Consider the following 23,292-nt stretch of genomic DNA (forward strand, 5'->3'; position numbering starts at 1 on the left):
CCGAAATCCTTATTAACGTTGCATTAGGTATAATGTGTATTCTCAGAGTAAAAATCCCCCCCCCCCCCCCCCCCCCCCCCCCCATCTTTATCTATCCCTCACATATATACATGTTTTAAAAACTAGCAGTTAGAGGCAATGCCAGGACAAGAACCTAAGGCAGTCAAAATAAACTAAAGTGCTCCACGCTTTTTTTTTTAAACTGAGATGGATGGTGCTTGCATGCCTACATGTTCAGGATCTAAGCCACACCATGATGCAGAAATGACATCTGATGTCCTCTGAACCTATTGTGACCCCATTAGGGCAGAAGGGCTCAATTGTGATAGAATATCCTCCTGAACAGGGTAGGTTAGGGTCTTAGTTTTAAAGCTCTGCTTTAGCCTTCCCCAATTACCTTTTCACTTAGGATAATGTTACTCAAATGTCCAAGACATTTAACTAAATTCAAAGTAACATGACATGATGGCTAAGTCTTTCATTTACTAGACTGTAGAGTGACAGGGTCTTTGTTTGCGTGCCCATGTCATTGTCTGGATCCCACTATCTATACCAGCAGTAGGGTCCTGTTAGGCTCCAGGAGCCTGGACTTTAAAATGAGGGGTCAGTGGAAGTAAGGGAATGTAACACTGGATCACAGGTCCCCATTCCTGAAAGGAGTCCCGACAAGGACATATGAAAGCAGCTGTAGGTAATCTAAATAGGTATTTGAGGTTTTTATTTATAGAATGCTGGTAGACCCTCCATACTCTTCCTTACCCAGTTGGTTTCCCCAAATAACTTCCCCCTTCTCCCCTTACCCTCTTTTTTCTCCCTCAAATGTTTTTTTCTTTGTTTCCCTTATGTTTAATACCCCACCACTGGTTACTTAGAATATTTCTTATATAGAGTAAGAGGACCCGAAAGATATAAATAAAGAAATTATAATTATTTTTGATGACTGCTTTATGATGACTATGTTCCTTTCCCTTCATGTTGTTTTACCAATGTTTGAAATTTTTAATTGGAAAACTAATACACTTTTTTTAAATAAAAAATGCTGGTAGAGAGAGTATGTATGTGCCTGGATATGAACCTTAAACCAAAGTTTGCAGATTATAATGTCAGTAATGGTAGCTTCCATGTTTCTTTCAGGAAGTCCAGTGGATTTCAAATACATTCCCGATAGATGGGTCCATTTTGAATTGTGACAGAGACATAAAAAAACTGGAATATACCCAAATTTGAAAAACCAAAACACAGAAATGTGTGTGGGGCTCTCCAACTCCAAATTTTAAAGTTAAACATTAAAGACAATCCAGCAATCCTAATAACTCCCTGGCTCTGATATGGGGTTCATAACATAGAGCCACCCAACTTGCAGTTTGTTACTACACTGGTCTGGCTTCAAATTAAGGAATTACTGGGCAACAGTACTTACCAGTGTTTGTTTTTCCAGCAACAGCGAACAGTAAGCCCTTTCATTATTTCAAGTAAGATGCTTTTGGCCCCTGAAATGTGTTAGCTGCATGCACCATGGCATAATAAATTGTTTCTGGACTCTTTTATAAGATTGGTCTGGTACTCTTTTTTTTAAACCCATATAGTATCTCTAGTGGAAACTTAAGCCAAGATCCCAGCTTCACACAGACACAAAAACTTTATTCAGCACACCAGGCACACACATTTTAGGGCAAAACTACATGTTTTGCCTATAAAAAACAAAGGGAAGAACTGAAGGAACTGGCTGTCTTGTGGGAAATTATAGCAATTGTCCAGGAAAATCCATCCTATTCAATCAAATATTACCTCTTCATACTAAAACAGCTGCTACCTATTGGTACAACAATTAGCTAGTCTGCCACATCCCCAAACTTTGAACAAAGCAAAACAAGAAAAAACACAAATGGGACAGTTTAGACAGCTAAACAGATACTAAACAAATACTTATTCACAGGGTATTAAAATGCTCAAAATATTGTAATTTTTAATTCATATTAAAAACAGTAAAAACATAGCAAGTTCCCGTCTCTATATTTGGTAAACACAGTAATAAACGTAAGATCTTTAGAACAATGTCTCTGCGTGTTTCGCAGTAACAGCGTCCGCTTCATCAGGAGGTCTAGAGAATTTCGCGCTCTCATGCTTCAGAGCATGCTATAGATGTTTAAATTTAAAAGGGTCCCAAGTACCAGGGAGACAGGTCACCTGACAGCCAAACAAATTCTCTGTATAATGGATGGGTACTCAACCCCTTATTTATGCATCTTATAAATCAATATCAGACTTCTAAACCATTTGAAAACAAAAAGAAATAACCTAGCAGGGGGGGCTTTTGGACATAACTGCTCTTCACAGCTGCCTCCTATTATTATTATTAATATTATTAATGATAATAATAAACAGGATTTATATAGCGCCAACATATTACGCAGCCCTGTACATTAAATAGGGGTTGCAAATGACAGACTAATACAGACAGTGATACAGAACGAAAGGACCCTGCCCCGAAGAGCTTACAATCTAGTAGGTGGGAGAATTTCACACACAATAGGATGGGAGATATGTAGTGGTGGGAAGTAGTGATGGTTTCAAAAGGCAGAAGATGGGTAAGCAAGTTTGAAAAAATGGGTTTTAAATGCTCTTTTAAATGAGCAGAAAGTAGGAGCAAGTCGAATAGGACGAGGAAGACCATTCCAGAGAGTTGGGGCAGCTCTAGAGAAGTCTTGTATCCGTGCGTGTGATGAGGTTATGAGTGAGGAAGACAGTAGTAGGTCATTGGAGAAGCAGAGAGAGCGGCTGGGGGAGTATTTTTTTACCAGGTCAGAAATGTAAATGGGACAAGAACTGTGGAGGGATTTGAAGGCAAAGCACAGGAGCTTAAATTTGATTCTAAGGTGAAAAGGAAGCCAATGTAGAGATCTGCATAGAGATGCAGCAGAAGAGGAGCGGTGGGAAGGATGGATGAGTCTGGCTTCAGCATTCATAATAGATTGTAAAGGAGAGAGTCGGGTAAGTAGAATACCAGAGAGGAGGAGGTTACAGTAGTCCAGACGAGAGATAAGAGCATGTACAAGGAGTTTGGTGGTCTAAGGGGACAGGTAGGGGAGGATTTTGGAGATGTTGCGTAGGTGAAAGTGACAGGACCTGGTAATGTTCTGAATATGGGGGGTAAATGAGAGGGCAGAATCAAAGGTGACACCAAGACAACGTGCCTGAGTGGAGGGACGAATAACAGATATATGTCAAGGGGAGATTAGGAATTTGGGGGGGGGGGGGGGGATGATGATGAATTCTGTTTTATCCAGGTTGAGCTTCAAAAATCAGTCAGACATCCATGATGAGATGGCTGACCGGCAGCATGAGACCTTATCCAGGACTGAGGGAGACAGGTCAGGGGTGGACAGACAGATCTGAGTGTCATCAGCATACAGATGGTACTGTAAGCCAAAGGAGGATATGAGACCACCGAGAGAGGAGATGTACAGAGAAAAGAGAACCGGTCCAAGGACTGACCTTGGGGAACACCAACAGGGAGGAGAGTGGGTGGGGAGGAGTTACCATTGAAAGAAACTTGAAAGTACCTGTCAGACCGATAGGAAGCAAACCAAGAGAGAGTTGTCTCACTGATACCAATGGAGCGCATGATTTGTATTAGAATGGGGTGATCAACAGTATCAAAAGCAGAGGAAAGATCAAGGAGAAGGAGCAGGGAAAAGTTGCCTTGAGACTTAGCTCTGATGAGGTCATTGGCCACTTTATTAAGGGCTGTTTCAGTGGAATGGGCAGCTCGAAAATCAGACTGGAGGGGGTCAAGGAGGGAATTGGTGCTCAGGTAATCGGTGAGTCTTTTGTAGACATAGCGTTCAAGAGGTTTAAAAACATATGGGAGAAGGGAGATAGGACGGTAGTTTGAGGGTAGGGAGGGGTCTAGTGAGGGTTTCTTTAGGATAGGGAGAATTATGACATGTTTGAAAGCTGAGGGGTATTTACCAGTAGAAAGGGAGAGACTAAATAGTTCGGTCAGGGCAGGGGCCAGGGTGGCGGAATGGGCATGGAGTAGATCAGAGGGAACTGGGTCAAGTGGACATGTAGTAGACGGAGATGATGAGAGAAGAGATAAGACTTCGTCCACAGTAACAGGGCTGAGGGAGGCCAGTGATGATTTACAGGTGGAAGGGGAGGGTATGGTTGGAGTGGCTCGGTGAGCAGAGACATCATGTCTGATTTTGTCTATTTTATCTCTAAAGTAGGTGGCAATGTCTTGGGCAAAAAACTGAGTACCAGGACACCTATTGTAACCATTAGGAACTGGTCAAAAGTTGGGGTCTGGGGAAGGTACTTTTTGGTTGCCCAGGTACATAATCTCAAAGACTGTGTAAACCAGCAAAAAATGTGTTTTCTGTTACCACTAGTATGGTGATGACATTGTCACCTCACCTTCAATTCCAATTGTATGACTTTACCTGTTGATAATTAGAAGAATTTAAGAATCAGTCCTCTATAAAACCTCACCAACAATGTCTGTAGAGTGCTTCAGTCACCTGAAATTATTTTTAGACCGTGAATGGAACATCATTTGGCAGCAGTTGGTTCCTGACATACAAGGTGTAATGACAGATTGCTTGCCGTACCTGTTCCCTTACCAGCTGTGAAAAACACTGAGGAGGAAATGTAACACTTCATAGGAATGAAAAGTCAATAGCAATGTAAAACACTTACGTCAATGTCTGGGTTTACTCCTAAATATGACTCCAGGTGCTGTAACAAATGCTCATGTGAATTTTCAGAGTCTTATCATTGAATTACAGTAAGGTAATCTGAGCATGTAAAGAAATTTCAGTTTACACCATGTTCAGTCTGTTCTGTACAAAATTGTGCAGTGTGCTGGCTGAGAGTGTGCTGAGTGCAATAAAATGACTGCCAAAATTTGAGAAATTACTCTGCTGCTTTATGGTGAAGCCCTGCTACGTCACCTGCTCTAGCCTTTGGAGAACCTAGTCTTGCTTTTTTGTAGCACATCAAGATACCATACACAATGGCTTAACACCAAGGAATTACAACCGGGGGTAGCTGATGATTTTCTTTTATTTATAGACAAACTGCTATGTGCTACTACTCCCTACTGCTTCCATGTACCTATGATCCCCCTCTTACAATGCCTTTACCTTCTTATTTCTTTAATAGGATTATTATTATTTTTATACTTATATGGGACCATCATCTTCCTTAGCATTGTAAAGAGTACAATATAGACAATATTTGGTAACTATATTACCTAAATGAACTGTACCTTATACGAACCTCTAGTCATATACAGTTGACATTCATAAATCCGGCAACCTTGGTACCCGAGGAGTGCCGGATTTTTGAAGGTTATAATTACCTCCACACACAGGCCAGCCTTCCTCTCGCAGCACCCGCAGACATCTTGCACAGTTCCAAGGAGCAGCAAGCAAGCAAGACCTAACGGCTGTTTCTGCAGAACAGTGCCATCAAATCATGAGTGGCCAAACAGTGTACTACAGTCCCTGTATTGAAAATGCGATCTGAAATTCATGCCCAAAAACTGAAGGAACCGGATTATCCATGGTCGGATTTTCGATCATCAACTGTAGATTAAAAATAAATAAATAAATAATAATATTATAATAATAATGCAAAGTATAAAAAAATAACATCCAACAAAGCAGTTCCTTTCATAGGGAGAACCATAACAATAAAAACAAGGGGGCTGGTCCATCCAAGAGTATGGAGACATCTTTGTTTAAGCCTATTTAGGTGCAGCATCTATTTTCCAAATGATCATAGGCAACAAAATCATGTAATTCATTATGCCTGTGCAGTTGTTAGTTCTATCTAAAAATGTTTAGCACAATTAAACTGTTGCTGTGGTGTGGTTATCGCTTCACCTCAACTATTTCCTTGGGTGAGACACTACCTGTAGGTGTGTCACTGCCGAGAGCCTGTGGAGAATGAATAGGGGTAGTAGTAAGAGGTTTAGCAATACCTGCTTCCTGGCTGTAAAATGTGCAAATGGGTGAGTGGCCAAGCGACTAGCAAAGTGGGAGTCTCTTGGAGCCACACAGGAACACTTGTTTCCACAAACATGAATTCTCCTAGTTTGTAAGCTCTTCAGGGCCGGGTTCTCTCCTTCCCCTGTGTCACTGTCTGTATCTGGCTGTTATTTGCAACTGCTATTTAATGTACATCGCTGCATACTATGTTGGTGGCATATAAATCCTTTTTTATTCCTAATAATATCCACCCAATACACACTTTCCTGTCATTTCAATGTAACATAAAATTTAAACAATATCCCAAAATCCCTGGATAGTTTTTAAAGAGGCATTTTCCAACATGCTGGACATTTTTAGCATAAGCCATTCAGCTTGCCATAGGTCACATCATTTCTGAACGCTGATTCCTATATGATTAGCTATTGACATCACGTTTTTACCAATTCCAGGCTGTGGAGAGCTTGAATAAAAGGTCTGACTGTAGTGTGACATGAGTCTATTTATTCAAAAACTCTGATTCTCAGTCCACAATTGTATCACATTGAAAAGGCTGATCAACGAATACGCCGGATATCTCCAGTCAGCTGAATGGTGCAGATTTCCCACTGCGGGGGTTTCCACACATTTTTATTAGAATGATAAACTGATGATCTGCTTAATCTAACATCCTCCTTCTGCAAACACCAGAAAAAGAATGGAAATGAAAAAAAGAAGTAGATCAGAAGGAAATATTAAAATATTAAAATTAAAAATATTAGCAGAGAGTAAGAGCTCCATCTGGTGCTAAATCTGAAAAGTGTGTAATATAAAAAGCAGCTGCATTGCCCCCTCACCCCTTTAACTGGAATTAATAAATACTAGTTGTTAGATAGCTCTGATTAGTAGAGTTGGTTAGTGGATCAGAGCTGTTCCGACCTTGGATTAGAACTTGAAATCTAAGTTTGGATATGCTGTGCCCAAGCAAAGTGCCCATTCTATGAATCATCCAAAGACAGGCTGCTGTATTGGCATTCCTGATGCCTTCTAGAGAGGGCTACAGCTAGCCAAGTCACCATCTTCTATAAGTGAGGGACAGAGCTTGGAGCACAGCCAAGGGTACTGTTGGAATTAAAAAAATATACCCTTGCTGCAAATGTATTTAGGGGAAAGTACTTTTGCAAAAAGTGGTTTTGGGAAAGTGCTTGAGAGAAAGTGATTTGGTAAATGTGCTTGGGAACATTGTGACTGTTACGCAGAATTTATTACCACTTAAACATAGGTGATTGTTCTCGTTGAGTAAAAAAATCACCTATTATCTCATGATAGCATGATTAGGGACGAACAGAATGGAACAATGGATTCAGATAGACACAAGTTGTCCTAGGTTTCTAAAGTTGCAAATGGAACTATTGCTATTGGTTCTACACCAAAAATAATAGTCTTAAACCTTGTTCCAGTTTTTTTTCAGTTTACCCCTATTGATAAGGACTGCTGTAGACACAGAGAAGGTGCCCAATTTCCATGCCAGTACTTTTATAGTCCCATCAGATTCCAACTGTTCACACAGGTTTGTCCCAGCGTTAGGATTGAAGCTGTGTCTTCTGTATATCAATATGGCTTGTGGGTGATTTGGCCCTGAGTAAACTTAAAGTAAAATGTCCACTTGGTATATTTTTTTTTTGAAAGATTAGTGCATCTAAAACTGATATTTCATTGTTTGATAGACGCTGCAGAGTTAAACCATTTGATTAATTCTTGGGTTGCTTGTGGATTTAAATTAGAGAGGTCTAGACAGATTGCACACTGCTAGTATTGGTGATAGCCACAGTAAAAAATCCTAATAAAGGAAAAACGTGGATCCTGCAGGGGTTATACTGCAGCAGAAATGATATCAAAGGAAAGATGGGGTGCTCTTATATTTTGAAGACTCTGCAAGGGGCAATGGGAGCAATAAAGTAGAAATGAAAGGTTCAGCTATTACTGGTCCTATGACAAAATCAATGGTCTCCAATGCTGGAAGTAATACCTAAACAAGCTTTTGTAAAATAAGATGCAAAAAAAAAAATAGTAACAAAAAAATATTTGTGCACAATGTTTCACTGTGGTTACTTATTGCTAAAGTGTGTGGAAAAAAAACAGAGATCAGGGACTTTAAAGGACCAATAGAGGAAACTATAGCCAAAAGTTTTCTGGTATTATAGCTTTTCCAGTTTCACTCATGTCTCTGCTATAATCCTTCCAGTGAAAGTTGTATTAAGAAAACATGTTTTCAAATTTTAATAAATAAAATATTTGAGAAAAAATGTTAATGGCAGACAGCCTAGTTCAACTTTAGAGGCTGTATTTGATGACATAGGGAGGTTGTTGCTGGAAACAATAGGGTAGGTGCTGACAAGTATTGCTCTTGATTTTACGAAGATAATAGCAGTGGGCAGCAGGTTAATTCAGAATCTTCAGTATGATAACATCTCTATGGCACCTCAAATAAATGTAAGCTATTTGGATTTGATCTAGGACTTCTTACTATTTGTACTGCATAATGCAGGCCAGTGAACTGGCCAGTCTGAAATGCTCTCCAAAAAACTGTGTCTACCTTCCCTATATTGGTATTGTGCTATAATCAAGTCTTTGGCATTTTGCACAGTAGAGTAGGAACTTGCCAGAGAGGAATTGTGTTGATGCAAATGGACGGCTGGAGCTTCATATGAACTTCTTATACCTTATTTAAATCTATCAGAATGGCATAAGAAAAAGGCTACACTACAGTTGCAGACCTGCCAACATTTACTACATTGATGGCCCAATATAAATTGACTCAAATTAACCATTTCTGCAATAATACATTGATTTCTAATGTAGGTATACCTACAAAATTGTAGTTCCACTTACAAGTTCTGCCTGACAAGTTTTAAAAAGGGAATCTCCTTTTACTATAATTTTCTACAAGATAAGGACCTATGGGTTAAGTCTACACCATTTTCTATTTTGAAACAAACTTTTTCTTCTGAATATTAGCAAAAAGCTATTGTCTCTAATTACCAAGCATCTAAATGCACCGCACATGTCCTCAGAAAAATATTCTTGCAGTAGTACCATACCCCTTTTAGATTGTCTAATTCTCTGAGGATATTTCACCTGAGTGCTTGAGACAATGTAATGAAATCAGCACATTTGTACTCACATGTTCTGGAGCTTAAACTGGAGCTTCAAGAGTTTGACCAGCCACTGGTTGCTGCCAGGTTGCGGTCCTTGGGCACACCAAGGTGGGCAAAGCACGGTACCAAATCACAAAGCAGAAGGATAGTCGAGGAAAGCCGGGGTTGAGGCAGGCAGCAAGTAAGAGAGGTCAGGTCACAAGCAGATCATTTGACTGGGATCCAGGAGACAGACATTAGTGACACAGGGGCCACTGAGGGCACAGGGAACACTGGAGACACTGGAAGACACAGGAGGCACAGGAGACTCAGGGATATCCACAGACTGACAAGAACACTGGAACAGCACAGGGAAGTTGACAGGGAACCAACAGACTACACAACGAGGGGTTAACGCAGGAGCTGGACAAAGGAAACACTGAATTAAGCACCAGGTGAACAGGAACTAACTCACAGAACTAGGGGCTTGGTACAATTGAGACACTTTGCACGAACACAGAGTGCAGTGTGTAAACGCACGCCCAGAGTCAGGACTGCCGGCATGCGCAGAAGAGATGCGTCTGCACTTTAGCAAGGAAGAGGTAAGTGACAGATTTGCTCTAGTTTTTGAAATAATTACCTCAATAATAACCTCATAGAAAACCAATGAAACATGAAAATTAGGCAAAATTTAACTAGATATTCCTACGTAAACAAAATTAATTTTTGAAATACTTAATGTCAATATATTCTATATTCAGTATATTTACAGAACTAATAACAAAGAAGTTATTGAAAAACTTGTATGATTTCCTTTCATGCTGATGATGAGGACAATCACCTTGAAGGCTCCAGCAGTAGTCTGCCATCATGTGTCTATCCCATCTGACCCAATACCTTTCTTCCATCACCTTTATATCTTGATGGAACCTCTCCCCTTGTTTCTCACTGAAATCACCAAGGTTTTCCTAAGAATTTTTATCTAGATAGTGTACCTTTATGCTCATGATAGCACCCAAATTTTAAGAGCAAGTTTTTTATCAGTTGCTTTATGGTTACCCAAGAATTTTTGACAACCATGACATAGCTGTGCCGGCAGAAGCTTCAGTATCAGTCATGTAACTTGTGAAATTTGAATCATTTATCAGTTTCCGAATCTGGGGACCATCAAAGATTCCTGCTTTTAATTTTTCAGTTCTCACTCCAGGGAAGGATCCACAAATGTATTTGAAGCAATCACCATCCTTGTTCAGACCTGTAACAAATTGCTTCATTAATCCCAACTTTATGTGTAGTGGAGGGAGAATGATTTTTTCTTTGTCAACCATTGGCTCCTGTTAATGATGTTCGCTGCACCTTTTTCATGTTTTCCCTTGGAGGTCATGTCACTTTTTCCAGTGATCCTGCTTTGCTGTACTATCCTACAAGCAGATGACACATGGGTACTTTGTGTATCCACTTTGCTGTCCAAGTAGGAAGTTCACCATTTTTAAATTAACACATATGGACCATTTGTGTTCATAATAGCAAAGCTTTTGTAAGACCATTTTTGATATTATCATATTCTTCTTTAAGTTTTGTTGAGTGACCAATTGGAATTGATGCATAGCATTTACCATTTTGCAGTAAAACAGATTTCAAACTTCGAGTGGAACTGTCTGTGAAAACCTGCCAGACTTCTGCTCGGTATTCTGGTACTCCCATATGGGCTAGTAGTCCAGGGATGTTACAACAGTACACAAAGTCTCCATCTTTACTGAAATATGGTAGGAGTGTCACCTCTCTTGTCCTATAAACCGTTATATTAACTTCTGGTCCCAGACAGTTCTTTTCTTTTAGCCTGGATGCCAAAAGTTCAGATGCTTGTTTTAACAGACTTAGGTCACATATGTAATCATTGAGCTCTTCTTGGGAGAACTGCTGGTTTGATAAAACACTTCCTTCATATTCACTTCCACTGCTAACTCCTGGATTACACTCCAAACCCTGTATATCCTCCATGTCGGATACAGTAATATCATGGATTTAATGTACAGCGCTGTGTAATATGTTGGCGCTATATAAATCCTGTTTATTGTTATTATTAATATTATTATTAATAATAATAATAATAACAATAATAAAATGGAGTGTACTGAACACTGATATGGGAACATCAGCACCATGCGGCACAGGTCGTCTTGCTGATTCCAAATCAGGGTACTCCCACTTGTTTTTCTTAACGATAACGATTAAAACCTTTTACATTCACAGCACAAAAATAACAATCATTATGATGATTTTTGGGCTCTAGCCATACCATAGATACACCAAATTTCAAACTTTTTAGTTTTCTATTTTTCCACTGACGTAGACACTCTACACAAGTTTTGCATACCATATGGGGAGCCCAATACTTATCTTGGTCCCCCAGTTTAATACCAAAATATGCAAGATATGCTTGTTTCACAAATTCTGTAATGTTTCTTCTTTGTTTTTGCTTAGAATATTCACCACAAATATAGCAAAATACATTTGGGTCATTTAAACAATTTTTTCTTGAAGAACTCATATTTCTGTAAAAAAAGAAAATGTATGAAAAAAAGAAGGCAAATGAAAGTTTCATGAAAATAATGCTACATTTAATATATGAAATGCAAAACATCGGTGTAAATAAAGGTTGATAATAATATGCTGTGTTAATATTTGTTAAAGTTTTGTCATTTCTGAATTTAGCAGACTTGAAATACACTAAATATATTGAAAAATCATTGGCAAGTGAAAAAAAAATTTTTTTTTGTTGAGCTGTGTTATTAATACGTGAAAGCAGTAACATGGAATTCTCACTCCTGGAAGGCTTGCTTGATATACTATCCTTATTTAAGCATATTAGTACGAACATCATTAAAAAATGTTGATTGAAGATCAATGCACAGGTTCGAAAAGATATTTGAAAATGACATGATACAGTGTATGAAACAGAACTATTATTATTGTTAAGATTACTCCCTTTATTTTCTGTCTCTTTTTATTTTATCTTATAGTTCTTTTATTTTGACTGCACACTTTTTACAATTCTATGTTATAGAGTATTGTTGTACATATGCCTATATATATAAACACAGTTATTTGTTTGTAACTGATAAATTGAAACCAATAAAAAATAGTGATGGATAAGTACCACAATGAAAGAAGCTTTGTCTGTATGGCATTTACATTCTGGGAACTAGAGCCCAACATGATTTGTTGCCATAATTTTTTCTCTGCAACCATACAGGCATATCCATCTCCAACTTGTTGACATAGGAAAAAGAGTAGGAGAAGATTTTAAAAAATAGGGACCGTCTACTTTTAATGGCAGCTATGGCAATAGGGAGACTACATGTGTGATGCTTTGGTGTCTATTACTGCACAGGTATGCAATAACATGCTGCATACAAAGGTCAGCTTTGCTTGTGTCAGTAACAAGTGTACAATGCACATACCTGCAATAAAAAGGTCATTTTAACAGAAATATATAATATATGAAGAATTAAACCACAACCCAATTTTTAACAAAAAACATGGAAAACATTAAATAAAAAAAGGTAAAAAACAATATAAAAAAGTGACAATTAGCAGGAAAGTTATGATCTTAGCCATGTGACCTGTAAATATGTAGCATTCTTCTACAATTTGTGGATTAAAAAGCAGACAGCCTGATCAAGTCACTATCCAGCATTCTGTGTCCCAGTAATATTGCCAGGACACAGTGTAGCAGCAGTTAGTTTACTAACCTGCACTTGAAATACTGTTTGCTTATCTCTACCTTCAACATTTTGTTAGTGATCTGACACAGCCAAAAAGTCAAAAATTCTGATTTAAATACTTGTCATTAGTTCTGAAGCCAATGGATCACCATGCCAGGTATGTAACTAGTATGCCCTGAAAGAGAGACCATGAATGGCAGCTTTTACACATTTTTCTGCTCAGCTTTCTTTAAAGAACCATGGGAGCTGTAGAAGAATGACTAATGAGCATGTGGAAACATTGCCTCATCTAATTACACAGTCCTTCTATGAATAATAATTACACTGACATATTTACTGACGTGCTCTTATAGGACTGTTCTCAACACACATTTCCCGGAATTTGCAATCCTACATACATGGCTACTTAGGAAGAAATGGCTGTAGGTTTACCTAACTTTCCTGCATATCCTGTGTAAATCAAAATCCCAGGCAGTACTAAGAAAAATGTATTTAAAAAGTTAAACTGATTTAGTAAATGGTTGTAAAACTAATGTATGAACTACATTTGTATGTGTTACCTAAAGCATAGGGCCTGTTTTAAAAATAAAAATTGTAGAGAAAAAAGCATATTTTGCTGTCGAACAAATCAGGTTTCTGCAACTGGTAAGGTGGAGAGGGCATTACTGTTTAGTGCAAAAGCATTAAGGGTGCCATGATCATAATATAAATCCAGCAGATGTCTCTTATGGTGACTCACTGTAGTTCCAATAGGTGACGCTCTCCTCTGAAATATGAATTCATGAAATTGAGCAGTTGGCTGAGATTAAAACAGGAGATATTTAAAAGTGCAGTGACTCATATCTACTTCACCTACATATTGAATAAATCTCATACTATAACAAATGGGTCTGTATTTGCAAGTTGCAGTCTATTAAGAAATAAGAATGACACAGGCATAGAAGGAAGTCATGTTGTAGGCTTTCCTGGAGTTTATACCAGTACAAGGCATTAAAGAACACTTTCTGTTTCTGCATGGTATATGTATTCTCCTTAATGAGGGCTGGTATTAACAAAGGCAAATCATCATCTTGTTAGCACAGATTTTCTTTTGTCTGCAGTGTTCTACTATTTTCTACAGTCTGTCAAGGTATTCTTAAATCAGTTTTAGTCCATAATCCCATCATCACATTCTTGTCTTTTCCAGCTGAACACAACTGCTACAGTAGTCCATTTTAAGCTCTTTGGTGTCATTTGCTATTGAAACTAAATACTTTTGCATTACCTTAAAATACAAAAAGTATACATTTTAATGCTTTTTATTAGTTTATTTGTTTGTTTTCTCAATGTTCAATCCTTGCAGAACATATAGCCTGGACTGATATTTATAAAGGAGAACTAATCTGTGTTAATAAACATCATGAACAGTGATCTGCAAAACACATCACTACTGCCAGCTAGATCAATCCCTATTAAATGCTCTTTATACTACTCTTCTACACTTACTGCCTGCCGTACAGTCCCTTTTTACTATACTGCCTGCACATACTGCCTGCTGTCATACTCCCTATACTACCCTCCTGCACATATTGCAAGCTTTTTTACTCTCCATTCTACTCTGCTGCACTTACTGCCTGTCTGCTTTTATGTTCTCAATAATGTTCTCCTGCACATACTGCCTGCTGTCATACTTTCCATTACTCCTGCACATACTGCCTGACCTCATAGTATGTATACTATTTTCCTGCACATACTGCTCTCATACATCCATACTACTCTCCTGGTGTCATGCTTTCCACACCGTTCTCCGCATACTGCCTGTTGTCATACTCCATACTGCACCGATCTAAATACTGCCTGCTGCTATGCTTTTCATACTATTCTCCTGTCCACGCTGTCTGCTCTCATACCTTCATACTACTCTCCTGCTCATACTGCCTGCTGCTATGCTCTCCATACTCCTCTCCTGAACACATTGTCTGCTGTCACACTCTGCATACTGAAATAAACTAAATGGGACCCTGGGCAAATAAGAAGTGGTGGCCTAAAGGCACAACATCCCAACTCCCTGCTCACTATGCCATTCTGTCAACCCCCAATTGGGGTCTTGGAGAAGCTGAGTCACTGGGCATTTGCCCAGTTTGCCCTACCCTAAAATGGACCCTGCATACTACTGCTCTGCATATAATGGCCACTAATAAACATTTTAACTTTGTTTAATACACCTCCAACCTTTCCCATTCTGCAGTTGACATATGTTTGCTATTTAATAAAATATCCCAGATAGCTGTTACTAAGATGGAATTTATGTTTTCAAGAGTCACAGCTTTCATCTAATTTTATACCTGCCATAGATTACCTTGACTACCTTTTACTGCATTCAATCTTTAGCAATTGTGAATCAATCTGCTTCCCACAGGGTGGAAAGCTCTACATAACTATTATCTTATCTAATGTTACTAAATGACTAATAGAAGGTACAAAAAAAAACATTTAGAACTAGCTTCTTACAAAACCAAATACTCCCAGTAGGGGGAGCCAGTTTACAGTCTATACAGATAAGATGCATTATATAAAAAGGTCAAGTGTCAGGCTGAAAGAGAACGTTCATTAGCTATTCTACAATAAAATATTTCACTGTTCTATCATAGATGGGATGCTGTGTCTGAATACTAATTTGTGCTTGTAATATTAAGGTCACTAAAGCAGCCATTATATTAAAAAAATAGCATTTTTCATAAAATTTAGTATTTATTAGGGTGCTTGGTGAGCTTATACAGCAGTGTTAAAGCAGAACTAAACTGAAAATAAAAAAATTACACTTTTAATCCCGAAGGTCTCTTGATGGTACTGGACCTTGCCTCGATTTGGTCCCTTCGTTGTCCTAGAATTCCTCGTCCCAGTGCAAAGGAAGTGCCGGGCGCTGCCATCTTCAATCTTCTCTTCCGTTTTCTTCTTGTCTTCTTGCTACGCCACCAGATCTTCCACTGCACAGGTGAGATTGACATCTCTTTCCCCCTTTTTCTTTCCCCTTAGTGGAAAAAAAGAAGCACCCAGAGCCTCCCAGGATACGTGACATAGTTATCCTGGGAGGCCCTGCGCTCACATTCAGCTGCACCCTTTTTTTTTTTCGCAGTTGAAAAAATTTATAGAAAAATAACATTTTTCCTTTACATATGAGGGCTGTCCCACCCTTTATGTGAAGTGACAATGTTCAGTTTTGGTTCATTTTAAAGCGTACCTAAACTCAGAATTTTCACTTTACATAAAAGAATAGAGAACACTTTTATAAAAGGTAAAAATGGTAATTTTTTTTTTTTGGGTGCAACACCCTTTAAAAAAAAAAAAAAAAGTGCAGCTCCGCCCCCTAATTTATGGCCCAACTTTTGGGATCTTAAAGATTAGGTGTAGGGTGTCTTAGGGAGGAATGATGACCAATATCTGACCCATATTTTGTGAAAATGTTCAGAAGAAGAATTGTGGGCCTACCATCACATTCTGTCCTAATGGTGGTGGTTACCAGGACAATACAAAAGGTAAGTCCAACCAGCAGGGACACAGACAACCTAGCGGGTTTAAACCATTCTACATTTTAACTAGAACTAACAATATGTATGCTATAAGGCAATGTGACAGAGAAGATGTGAACTTGTAATACTCAGGAGTATGTGAATCTGTTTTAGTGTTTTATGGCATGGTGGCTCTATTGTGTAGGTTCATTGAACTATATCTTCTGTGTCATTAGTGGTACTGGGGTTACCTGCTACTTGCTCAACAATATTCTGCTTGTTTGCCTTCTTAGCTTTTCCCTGACTTTGCTCTCTGTTTGACCTATTCTCACAATGAATATTACCTTGGACCGTCTTGACCACAAGTATTGCATGCTGCATGCCCAGCTTCGGACCATCTTGACTATAAGTATTGCCTGCTACCTCCCCAACACTGGTACCTGTCTACTGGCTGTTCCTGCACCAAAACCATCTGTCCATGCTTACCCTTAGTAGGGACAGCTTAGAGCCACAACTTGTTGAACTCTCAGCAGCAAAGCAGTCCGGTGGGGGATACTGGCCCATCAGTTTTTGCAGAGTGCTCTGGTGAAGACTAGGAGGCACTTAGGCTCTGTAACTCGGGTAATCCTTTGCATCCTGCCAGGGGCCATGGCAGTCTGTCAAGGACATGATTTCACATGCGAGTGACACAATACCCAAAAGGTAAAATAAAAAATATAGGACAAAAAAAATAAAGGATTTGCATCCTTCCTGTATTGCCGGCCGATTTGCATAAATAAGATGGCACTTGTTCACCAATGTACACATTTCCCCCCCCCCTTTTTTTTTTATAAACTCAGTGCTACTAAGAAATTCGGTCTTCTTGTGGTATTTGGGTGCATTCATTGTAGGACCATAACAAAACATCAGAATTATTCAACTAACCTCTCGCCGCCATCTTCTTCCTTCTTTTGGCTACTTCACCTGATCTTGCACTGAAATGGGGTGTTACAGACTGCTGTACCTGTTAAAAAAAGCCCCTGCACAGAAGGAGCAGCCCAAAGCTTCCTGAGATATATGCCATAGGTATCCCAGTAGTCTCTGCTCTCCAATTCTATCTTTACCATCAGGTCAGCAATGACCTATTTTGCTCAGAGGTTTCTTTCACCCTATATAATGAAACTTAGAGTTTATCATTTGGTGTATTGGATTACTAAAACTTAGTTTCATGCAAAGCAAATAGTAAATACTTACCATACATACTCTAGTATAAACTACATTTTCCCCCTGAAAATGATATTAGAGAAAACATTTTGGTTTATGTGCTTGTCATATTAGTATATGGCTGTCGGAGACATGAGTTGGTTACACACTTTATATGAGGACACAGCAACATCTAGTGGCCAACAATAAGATTGTACAACTGATAATAACCAACTCAAATGTACAAAATATTTTAACTTGTGAAAATGGGGAGGGGGCATCAAGAATGAGGCCATGTGACTTTTTTTTCCAAAATACATTTTTCAAAATTACTGCACCATAGATGTATTTATTCAAGTTAATTTTATTGGCATTTCTGTTGATAACTATTTTACATGTTAGCAGTGATGACCACATTTTGTGCCCTTGGTTTCTATATAAATTAAAGCTATTTTCTGTGGTTTTAGGTAAAAGTAAGGACCTTGGTTTATATTCCAGAATATGCAGTACCTTTCTCACTGCTAGCACTACTGCAAAGTGAAATATCATTACAATCCAATATCACCAAAAGTTCCTGCTCCAGTTTCTTGGGGGAAAGTGGGAGGAACAACTAAGAACAATGAGAGATCCAGTGACTGACACATGGCAATGGGCAGTGGAAGCGATTAGTATAGGTACTGTCCCTTTGAAATAAGAATTTAAAGAAGGTTGTGTTTATTGTCTATAGCAGACTAGGGTCAAAGAGGTCTTTTTTGCTATGGTTAACAATAGTCCATTGATTTCCTTGTAGTAATGCTGGGACTTGCCAGTCTTTGAAGAGTGGCAGGATACCCACACCTTTATTACAATGTCAGGTAATGATACTGGACTTGTTGATGCTTTTTATAAACTGTTCTAAATTATTTTAAATTGTAGGCATAATAAAGAAATGTTAGGATGTGACCGCAGGAATGTTCTATCTCCATTGTATCTGGTAGTGCTGTTCTAGAAAGGTAATGCAGAAATACGTAAGCAAGCTATAATTCCATAGCAACAGCTGCAGGCAGAAACACAGAATGGAATACGAGACCGTGTCTTCCATTCATTGAGCTTCATCTACAATGCTCAGGACTAAAACATTATGTGATCAATTTGCTCTAAAATGAAAGTCTACGTCAGTAGTTTCCAGTTTAATTTGATTCCGGACCTATGAAAATGTTCTTACACCCACTTGCCTTTTAGCTATGCAGTTCTGAGAATAACAACTCGGTTTGTCTAGTTAAATTAGAGGAAAATAAAAGATAATTTTAGTGAAATCTCTGAATTTGTAATGACTGCTCATAGGCTAATGTTAAGGAAAGAACCTATGCACTCATGTACATGTTTATGCACACATTATTGCACACTGAGGTGTGCTGCCCTATTTGTCTTCAACGGGCCTTGAATACACATCCTTGGACCAGAAGATGTATCTATCTAGTTTTATTTTCTTCCAGCACACTGCAAGGCAATGCATATGTTTTGTATACCATATATTTACAAATAAAAAGCTAAATACAAAAAACCAAAGATCACCAAAATTTTCTCGTGGACCACCAGTTGGTTTAAAAGAATGAGGCTGCCCCCTTGTGCCCATTCCAAAGGTTGCTTTTTCTTCCAGTTTTGTCTCATTTATGTCCTTCATCTTGGGTTCCTATTACAAGATATCCCCCTACTTCCATTCAGTTTACAAGTATCCACATTCAGTTTACAAGATCCACATTATGTTATGAATGACCAAGGTTAAGGGAAGGCATTTCCTTTTTCCTAACACATACCTCTCTCAAATCTATCAATTGACCTGAACATCCTTTTTAAAATTATATTATCTCTTTCCCCATTTAGGGTACTCCTCCCAACCCCAGACATTTAAACTTCTGTAGCCATGCTCATACTGAAGAAACACAAGGCACTGCCTATGTAACAGTGCTCAAACCTGAGAGGTCAGTCAGCAAGCCACTAAAATAAAGCTGTGTTTTATTGCTGTCTGTGCCTTCCAATCCCTGTGATAGGGAAAATCTTCTTATCCGGGTAACAGAGAGCAATACTTTATATACTCGAAAATAATCCATTCAGAATATGCAATCAGCATGCGACAGAGGATAGAGGGCATTTAAATGGATAGTCCACAATTTATTGTCCAACAACAAAAAATGACCAACACATTCCAGCAAGATCTCTCTTCATCGGGTCTTGTAAATATGTTGGTAGCAATGCTGAATGGACTCTCCATTCACCTCATTAAAGTGTTGGGTGAACTTTTGTTGTTGGACACTAAGTTGTGAAGTCAAATGGTTTGACGCTGACATTGTTTTCATCTAATATGAGTCTTATATGAATCATACTAACAGGAAATCATTTCACTGCATTCCCAAGGCTTTATTGAAAAAGAAATGTAATATAAGGCAGTGCCTAATAAAGCATAACCCCCAAAGTATTGAAGTTTTTAACAGATGATTAATAATATACCATGTTAAAAACTGTTGTCTTAAAGTAAACTAAACTTAAATCAAAACATAGCGAACAGACAGGTTCTTCCAGTAAAGACAGGCAACGGGTCATATCTGAAGTTTTTAACAGATGATTCAACAAAACTCTTTTGCGTTAAATGAGTGAATGAGGCATCTTAGTCTCCAGTATCTGTGTGCATTGAAAAGTTTCTGTTTCCATTTCATTTTTTGTACATTTATTTATAACACAAAGCTTGACGTAGGCACACATTAATATATATATATATATATATATATATATATATTATATTTATATATATTTATATATATATATATATAAATTAATATATATTATATATAAATATATATATATATATATATGTAAAACTTTATTACCATGGCAACCGCACATATGCTAGGCAGCAGAACAAAGACATGTCTTTTAAAATCCTGGAAGCCTTGACTTGGGAGCCAAGAACGATATATCCCACAATGCAGTGTGCAGGAGTCAGGGATCTAGACAGAGGAATCCTAGATGGGAGCGCAGGGAAACCTCCAAGGAACCAAGTTATTACAAAAAGACACAGAGTCTGCCAACAGGATGTATATATTATTATCCTTCATGACAGTGTAAGCAAAGCAGAGACATAAAGTATTTCAAGGAAGGTATATTTTCGGTTATTAATGCAGTATTTACCCTAAAGTAATTTTATTAAAATTCTTTCATTTCCATACTTCCATTATTGTATTACATATTGAGATTTTTGAATAACTGCTAGAAAAAGCTTTGTATTTTATTCGTTTAAAGCTGAAGTTTAATGTTTTTATATTTTGCTTTCCCTGCTTCTTCCTTTCTTTCTAGTTAATATGTTAATGAAAATTTTAAGCATACCTTTTTTGTATTTATCCCATACTGTATTTTAAACTCTGTGATATCATCCCTGGGGCTTTATTATTTTCTTTGCAAAGTTAAAAGTAATATAAAGTATTTAATATAAAAGTAATATATAAAAGATCAGGGCTGGTGAGAAGGGACAGCAAAGTGCTGTAGTTACCTTCCTGCAAAACATTGCAACTCTCTTCTCTAGTACTCAAGAGCCAATGGCCTCGCCTGATGCAAGGTTTTGGAAGAAGCTTTTGCAATTATCGGGGGACTTCATGGATGAATGTCCAGTTTTGAAAGAACTGAAATTCAATGAATGAAAAGGCAGGCTAGAGACAACAATGCTGGGAAAGAAAAGGTTAGATGATCCCTGGAAATTGGGCAGGCTCTGTCTGACTGCAGATTCTAATGCAAAGTAAGCAATTTTAGTACAGGAGAGAAGGCTTACTGGTGCAAGTCTAAAGGGAGGGTAGGTGTTCATCTTTTAACTTTACTGCTTAACAATTTCTAGTATTGGCCAAATGGGCAATGTAATGTTCTCACTAAGCTGGATGACTTATTGTTGAGCAGTAGAGCACAAGTACGTAAGTACTTCTACTGCAAACAAAAAGAGGCTTTGTATTTAAATGTCCCCATGTACAAATATAAATTACAAACTTTATATATATATAATATATATATAACAAGTTACAAAGCACACACGCAATAATACAACATATTACCATACCATATTACTATATTAACATATTAATAATATACCATGTTAAAAACTGTTCTCTTAAAGTAAACTAAACTTAAATCAAAACATAGCGAACAGACAGGTTCTTCCAGTAAAGACAGGCAACGGGTCATATCTGCAAAAAAACAAACTTACCTGACTGTTTGCAGTCTTCTGTAGATTTTACATTGAGCTGTGCGTGTGCATCTCATTGTACGATCTTGTGATAACTCGATGCTAGGAGTGATTTATTATTATTATTGATAAACTGTATTTATATAGTGTTAACATATTACGCTGCATTGTACATTAAATAGGAGTTGCAAGTGACAGACAGATACAATGACACAGGAGGAGAGGACCCTGCCCAAAAGAGCTTACAATCTAAGCGGTGGGGGAAGAAGCATGAATTTCTGTACATATGTGCAGGAAATACACCTTTTTTGCCTGGCCAATCGGGATGGCCAAAGATCCTAAACTTGAAAAGGGAGTGAAAATGTTGACTCTGACAAAGGCACAAGAAAAGGCAGGTTTATTTCCACTTGATGGCTAATTCCACACATTTATTGTGTTACACTGAATATACTGGTAATACTGGATTTAGCTGGTTTTGGGGTTTTTTTTTTTACATTTTTTTCAGGCATTTTCCTTTAGGTAGCTTGTAGATGCATTGCAGGCTTTGTCAAATATTTACAAGCTTTACAAGAATGGAAGTGGAAAAATTTACGAAAAAACACCTTTCCAGTGCTTACAAAACACCTTGTTACCACTCACAGGGCCTAGCAATAGCCAGTAGGCACACAGTAGTGGTAAACAGTGCAGTTTTTTACCACTAGTCTCAATGTAGCTTGATTTCAAAATGTTTTCACCCAAGATTCACACAACGTTAAAGCAGGATTTACACTTTTTCCAAATTAAGACTAATAGAAGACATCTTGGGTCAAAGTTGTATAAATCATAGATGAAAACATTTATAAATAGTAAATAAGGTTAATCTAGAAAATGCAATTTAAAGACTATATAGCCCCTTCTGCATAAAAGGATAAAGATAATTCTTTGACATTTGTATGCAGGTTTTCCCACAGAAAATAGCCTACAATACAGAAAGTATTTATTTTTCATAGCAGCTGTCTAGTAAGGATGCTGATTGTATTGTCTAGCATACAGATTGGCCACTGGAGGGAGTATCTACAAATAAATTAGTAAAATAGATTTGTCAGACTAGGTTACAAGAAAATACATCCGTGGCATTGTTATTAAAATTTACTTTCCAGAAGACTAACTTAGAATATATTCTCACTAAAACTAGTTTCCCTTTTAAGTTTAATTGGCCATTAGCGGTTTTAAAATCACGTAACTGAAGTAATTGATGTACTGTCAGAGAAATGTAAGCCAGTACAGGGAGGGCACAGCTCTATGCACAGTCATAAGACTTAGTACTGGAGATGTTTCCATTTAACACATTTATGGTTTTTGTTTATCACAACCAGCATGCATAACACTAGTGACCTAGTTTCTTAGTTATGAGAGGTCACTGCGACAGTATTCTCTCTAGAAGAAACACTGATCTGCATAGTCAGGTAACAAGTCATAACTCCTGAATCTTCTGTAAACTGATGGAAATGTTTGAATATTCAAACAATAAAACTTACTGACATTAAACTTTATTATTTGTTTAATGTATGTAGTGCAAAACAACAGGTTTACATTATT

The sequence above is a fragment of the Pyxicephalus adspersus genome, chromosome 2 (assembly GCF_032062135.1).
Source record: "Pyxicephalus adspersus chromosome 2, UCB_Pads_2.0, whole genome shotgun sequence".
Taxonomy (NCBI): domain Eukaryota; kingdom Metazoa; phylum Chordata; class Amphibia; order Anura; family Pyxicephalidae; genus Pyxicephalus; species Pyxicephalus adspersus.